The sequence below is a fragment of the Nothoprocta perdicaria genome, unplaced genomic scaffold (assembly GCF_003342845.1).
Source record: "Nothoprocta perdicaria isolate Ctin4 unplaced genomic scaffold, notPer1 scaffold_306, whole genome shotgun sequence".
Classification (NCBI taxonomy): domain Eukaryota; kingdom Metazoa; phylum Chordata; class Aves; order Tinamiformes; family Tinamidae; genus Nothoprocta; species Nothoprocta perdicaria.
Genome location: NW_020455540.1, coordinates 432,881 through 439,311, shown reverse-complemented (window position 1 = coordinate 439,311; position 6,431 = coordinate 432,881). Strand labels below are relative to the sequence as shown.

At 53.7% G+C, this 6,431-nt stretch overlaps 1 protein-coding gene across 3 annotated transcripts in view; it reads right to left on the bottom strand.

Moving 5' to 3' along the window:
- NEDD4L (neural precursor cell expressed, developmentally down-regulated 4-like, E3 ubiquitin protein ligase) overlaps positions 1–5,693 on the bottom strand; it is an 80,505-nt gene extending 74,812 nt beyond the window's left edge. Inside the window, exon 1 of one of the 3 annotated variants that reach the window (XM_026042505.1) lies at positions 5,624–5,693. The gene's annotated coding sequence lies outside the window, so the exon portion shown is untranslated. The remainder of the gene's footprint in view (positions 1–5,623) is intronic. The other 2 variants (XM_026042507.1, XM_026042508.1) reach the window with 2 other exon arrangements.
- Positions 5,694–6,431: the final 738 nt, after the last annotated feature.

Below are 6,431 nucleotides of genomic sequence, written 5' to 3'. Positions count from 1 at the left end.
GCAGCGGCTGCCGGTGCGCGCCGGCGCACGCCCCGGCGCACGCAGCCTGCAGGGCGCCCAGCCCTGGGGCCTTCAGCAGAGAGGTGCCAGGCTGCGTGTCCGCAGCAACGCRGCACGCGCAGCGCTGCAGCCTCACGGGGCCCTGATGAGCCCGCGTGATGTCCGGCAGCCTGAGGGCCCTTCACCGTCCTGCATGAGGCTCAACACACACCAAAGCTTCCCAGAACCGGGAACCAAAGCGTGACCAAACCGCCTTCTGGTTACCAGCACAGCAGCTCCCTGCAAATCCCTTCCCATCCCCGATCTGCTACCCCTCATTCCAGAGYGCACCTTGGTCTGTGTTTAATGAGGGCCGCAGTCGGCCTCCTCCCTGTCCCCTGCTCCGCAACATGTGCATTTCCTGGGAAACCTTCCCGTTTTCATGGTGTGCTGAGCCAACTGTCACCTCAAACCTATTGCTAGCACGTACTGCCTAACGCAGCGCAATCCCGCAGCAGCAACAGATCGATACCTAAAGAAAAAAGAAAAGCAAGTGTAGTAGAGACCGGGAACAGGAGCCCATCGCCGCTGCCCCTAACAACTGCTAAAGCTCAGGTCTGCAGGAACARGAGCCTTATTCGGTGGGTGTTCCTGCTGAAGCCCTGCAACACAGCGAGGTTTCCACACGTTCAGCTCAGATGGGCCCGTGCTCTYGAAACGGATCCACGAGTTTCCCAGCAGCCTGGGGAGCGCTGGCTGCAAGGGTGAGGGCAGCGGCAGGACGGGTGGGCAGCAGCGAGCGCCCTGAAGCTGGCACTGAGCACGTGTGTGTGTGCGCAAGCATCGGGCACTGCCTGCCTGCCTGCCATGCACTGCCACGGCCCCCAATGCCCTGGCCCGTGTCAGTGGATTAGGAATGAAAACAGGTTATTACACCCCACGCTTTATGGGGCTTGTGAGATCCCCTTTTCACCTTGCATTTTGACGAAATGGTGCAAAACCACTGCTGCACAAGAGCGAAGCACATGGGGTAACTCACTTGAGTGACAGTGACGCCACCAGCTCCACCACTCACTGTGAGAGCCCGCAGGGGCAGTACGAGGCTCTGCTCCCGCCCCGCCAAGCCTCCATAAATCCACAGTAAAAGCTCATCTCCAGATAAAAGAGTTTACCTATAAATAAGGGCATTCTATTCCTGTAACTGAGTCACRCAAAACGATCAAAGCCCCAAGTCCCCCGGCATCCCCTTCAGGAAGGCAGCTCCGCAGCAGAGGGGCCCAGCAAATGAAGCGAATTGCTGCAACATCAACTCTGATCACAGGGAAACGGGCACATGTCGGAAYGCGGCTGCGCCCTGCACATCGCAGGGAAACGAGCGGGCTGGAGCAGTGCAGGGCTGTGTTCTGCACCTTGCACTGACACGCAGGGAAAGGGGCCAACGTGCCCTTTGGAGCACCGTGTAGCTCACAGAGAGCYCAACAGCAATAAGTTACAGCCACGTGTTTGGAGCACTGCATAGTTGAGACAAATTGCATTACAATTTGCATTGCTTAATTGCATACAGGAATATAAGTACCTCCAGCAGCTGGATTTAGTGAGTYGCAGCACTTGAGGAAGCTTGGCTGTGGAATAGCAGGAAAACAAAGCAAAGCGCCAAGGCTTGCGGTGCAGCGCGGTAGGGTCGGTGGCCAGGAGGCAGGTTGCGCCGGGCCGCGCCGGCCCCGAGCGGGATCACCAGCACCCCGGCACGGCGCCGGTGCCACCGCAGAGCCTCGTGCTGCYGCGCGACAGCGCAAGGGCCAACGCGCCAGGAGCCCCGAGCGCAGGGCAGCTGCAGCCGGAGCGACCCACATTCAACTGCCCCCCCAGGGCGGCACCGCTTGGCTTCGCGCCRCACCGCCCTGGGGTCACCCTGACCACGGTCCCAGGCATTGCTGACCCSGCGTATGCCACAGTCACCAGCAAAGCCAAAAAATTAAAACAAAACCAAAAAGAAAACACAGAATAAAAAGCACTAAGTATCTTTCTTGTTGCCACCTTGAGGAGAAAAGCCCTGGTTCCCTAGCGCTCTGAATTGGCAGGAGTTTCCTACAGGTGTCTTCAGGCAAAGGTGGCTTTCAGCCTCCACAAGTCTGTAAGTGGTGGTTTTGATACTAGATTTAATTAAATGCTGTAAGAAAAGCCCATGTTGATCTACAAGACAAAGCCCGCTTTGTAGCTCACCTGGCTGCACAGAAACCTTCTCACTASCTGCAAGACCGGGGCCACAGAGCCCAGCAAGAGGCCGGTGCCACCGCGATCCGACCTCTGGCCAAAGGCTTCRCTGAACATTTTACAACAGACATTTATGCAGCTAGGAGCAAGTGTTAAACGGCTTGCAGAGTCATTCGACTGCCTCTCTCCCCAAAGCAGCGTTACTGAGGATGGGCCCTCGGCCGCAGTACCACCACATGTCTACTCGCACGTGCCACCACGGGTGCCCGTCCACGCRGCTTCCCCCAGCGGGTACCCCGGGGACACCAGGGGAGCCCTGGGGACACCGGGAGAAGCTGCTACCCCCTCGGGGCCGGGCACCGAGCCCTGCGCCCGCACCCAGAGAATGCAGCCCACAGACGACTGCTGGCGCCTAGGGAACCTGAGCAGGATGGTAAATTTGTTTTTTTTTTTGCTTTGTAACCCTATCATTTTCCTCACCCTCAGGCTTAGTTCCAACATTACACGCTCCTTCTAGCCCCAAAGCAAAATCTATTAATCTAGTCCAAATCTAATCAGCTCTTCCATATCAATTCCCAACAAAATTGCCAGCAGGCGAATACCACAGAGCACAGACTTGGCAGCTACGCCAGGATGATGCTTTTGGGGATGACTCAAGACAGCCCGACATTCAAGCAGCGTGAAATGGGGACACCCCAGCAGGCTGGTACGCAAGGCCCCAAAACAAGCAGGGGAAGCCGCACCGAGGGCAGCCCCTTCCTGGAGCAGGGCAGCACAGCACGGGCACACGCTGCACCGCTCTGCACTGCACTGCCTCACACCCGAGCACGCACTGCACTGCTCTGGGCTGCTCTCGTGCCCGAGCAYGTGCTGCGCCGCTCTGCACCGCCCTCGCGCCCGAGCACGCCACCGCCACAGCGCGGCTGAAAACATAGTCCCAGCCTATGTTTTTAGCTCTGCAGTGTTCACGGTAGTCCTGCGGACTTGAGGCTGCTTTACTTAAATATTTAAGAAACACATCACAGAATCACAGAATATTCAAGGTTGGAAGGGACCTCTAGAGATCATCTAGAGGTGATCCAACCTTCCCGCTCAAGCGGGGACACCTAGAGCATGTGGCACAGGGTGGCATCCAGGCGGGTTTTGAAGACCTCCAGAGAAGGAGACTCCACAACCCCTCTGGGCAGCCTGTTCCACTGCTCTGTCACCCTCACAGTAAAGAAGCTCCTCCTCACCTGGAGATGGAACCTCCTGTGTTTCAGTTTATGGCCATTTCCCCGTGTCCTATTGCTGGCCACCAATAAGAAGAGCTTTGCCCCTTCTTCCCTTCATGAACTTATACATGTTAACCATATCCYCTCTCAGCCTTCTSTTCTCCAAGCTGAACAGGCCCGACTCATCAGTCTCCTCATACAAGAGATGTTCCAWTCCCTGGATCATCTTTGTCGCTCTCTGTTGGAACATCACCGGAACTAGCCTCAAAATTCACTCACTGTGTGAATTTTGAAAGACAGCAGTTTTCTGTTTTCTTTTTAACTTCTATTTATAAATTTTGAAACAAATTTCAGGAGTTCTTTTGAATATGATTTCTTAAATATTTACAAGAGATCCATGAAAAGTATGGCTGAAGGAGATACCACAACCCTTTGAAGGGTCAAATGGATACAAATCCATCCAAATAAGTACGTCAGCTACAAAAAMCCATAGTAGTGCATAAGGGCCAAATTAAACGAGATCTAGAAAAGGCAAAGCTAGCACCCAAACTGGGCAATGCCATGGTTGGCGTTCTTGATAAAAGCCTTGTTTTCTCTGCGCTAGTCCCTGTTGCCTCAGGATTTGCTCCTGTGGCTATGTCGGTGCTGCGGCGCAGTGCCACAGCGGGCAGCGGTGCCACGGCGCGGCCGGCACGCGGGCACCGCGCGGGTACCATGCGGGCATCGCACTGCCACGCACACCACGCAGGCACCGCGCGGGCACGGGCGGCCCGGCCAGCGCTCRGGCGCCTCTGCGAGAGCCGCTTCTTTCGGTGCCTGCGGCAGCATCAAGAGCCAGCCTTCTCCACAGCGAATTCTGGGGAAGGAAAGGAGGGAGCTTTGTCCCACCATATCCTGCACACAGCTACCAGGGAACCTTTGTGGCAAATTACAGGAAAACAGTTAAAATTGATTAAAAACTTTTAACTGCTGCTTGCATGTAGTTTTAAGCTAGAAAGGCAGGCTAAAGGACAATTTGCAAGCACTATTTAAATTAAACAAGGTAATCTCATTTATAAACTCAGAAGTTAGAGTCATTTCAGTAAGAGCCAAACTAGCTGCCACTATCTTCAACGTGATACTTCTGCATAACTTGGGTCATTTTTGGTAAAGAATCTCCTCAAACTTAGAGCTATGATCGGCAGAGAAAGTCAAACCTGGAATTAGCCKTGGGAGAAAAAGGATGTTTTCTGCATCAGTTTGGAGCTCAGAACCAGTGTTTCCCTCACTTCACCTTCAAAGGATGCGATGCTTTAATTCACTATTTACACAACAAGCCTAGGCTTGGAGGAAAGTTCTTCCACCTCCTTTTTTAATATGTTCACTTTACACCCATGACTAACTCCTTCAAAACAAAAGACTTGGGAGAACAAACAGAGCGACTATGTCTATGTGTTTCCACTTGACCACCTAAAACCAGTTTTCCCGTTTGGCAGGGGTTCTCCTGGCRCCAAGCGCGGTGCCGGCCGTGGTGTGCACACCCCATGCCTCGATGCGCGCGCGGGCACACTGCCCCGGCCTCTCCGGAAGGCTCCTTTCCCCCCGGGTCTCAGTTTAACACACCAGTGATTTCAAGGCTCAACCAAGACCACAGCTTGGGCTTGCCACAGCCAGAGCAAGAAAGCACAACTCACGCCAAATCCTTTCCTGCACCAGACTTCTTGTGGCACAAGCTAAATAACGATAAAATGTTCTTATTGCCTGTCTATCTGAAATGCAGCCGGCTCAGAAGTGCGCGGTGGCATCCAGGCATGCCCAAGCCCAAAGACCTCGGCAGCCTGGCCGGACCCCCCGGCTGCTGCTGAGAAGCAGCAGAGTGGGGAGCCGTCTCACCGAGAGGGAGCTGTCGGTCACTCTTGCATGGAATGGGGGTCATTTGGGGAGGGAAGGAACTTCAGTTATCAAACCCTGCCCAAGGCTGAGCGCTTCCTTACACGTGACAGCCAAGGCACAGGATGACCCAAGGAGATGTTCTCTGGGTGGAGCGGGGCATATTCCAGAAGCACCAACAGTCCCTAGTGTCATTAACGGCTTTCCTGCCAACAAACATCCCATGATTTGCACTGGTTGTAATCATGCAATAGCAGCTCTCATTATGTTTATGACCAATTATAGTGTCCTTGTCTTCTAAGCAGATTGCGTTTAAAGGTATGAAATGCTCAACACAAACCACCTACCTGGCTCCRAAGATGTCTTTTTTGGCTAGATCGATGCCAGAAACCACCTTCACCCTGAGGATCCGAGACTCCTCCTGTTAAGGAAAAAGAAGGCCAGTTTAAGGTTTATTCAGTAATTGACCTTCAAGATCACCAGTTCCCAAGCTCTAAATGGTGAATGAGCACTCAGYCTTGGCAGCAGGAGTGCTCCCGAGGTTGGTTTGGAAGGGGAAGCCTCCTGGGGCGCCCACCCAGCCTGCTGGGGGACAGCCCCAAGACACCCAGCAAAGGCAACCAGTCTTACCTGCCAAAGTGAAGTAAACAATGGTAAACAGAACCAAGATAACAGTAATAAARTAACAGTAACAAAACTATAACAGAATAATGGCAATAAAAGGCAATTTGCTGAACAAGGCCATTTGTAACGTCAAGCAATCCTTCGAAATCCAGTTCATTCAGTGCATACTCCATAGAAACGTATTCTACCTTAGACTATGCAGCAATCTCTTCAAACAGAAGGTAAAATATTCGTGATATTCTTGTGTGGATTGGAAGCGTCAAGGGTTTGCAAAGAGGCAGAGGACAAAGCCCCCCGTTTCCAATCCAGGGCGCTGGCGGGGCGCTCAGCAGGCGCCTCTGAGCAGGCTCGCGGCCGGCCGGGCGCCTCCGCGCTCCGCCACGCGACTCCGCTACCCGGCGCGTGCCTTCCTTTAATCCTGTTTGACAGGGCTTTGTTAAGCTCAAACACCACCAAAATTAAGTTTGAAGAGCGTGCTACAGAAACAGAGCTAACAGCCCCCGGCAGCCTTACGCTTTTCTCTCCCAAGCC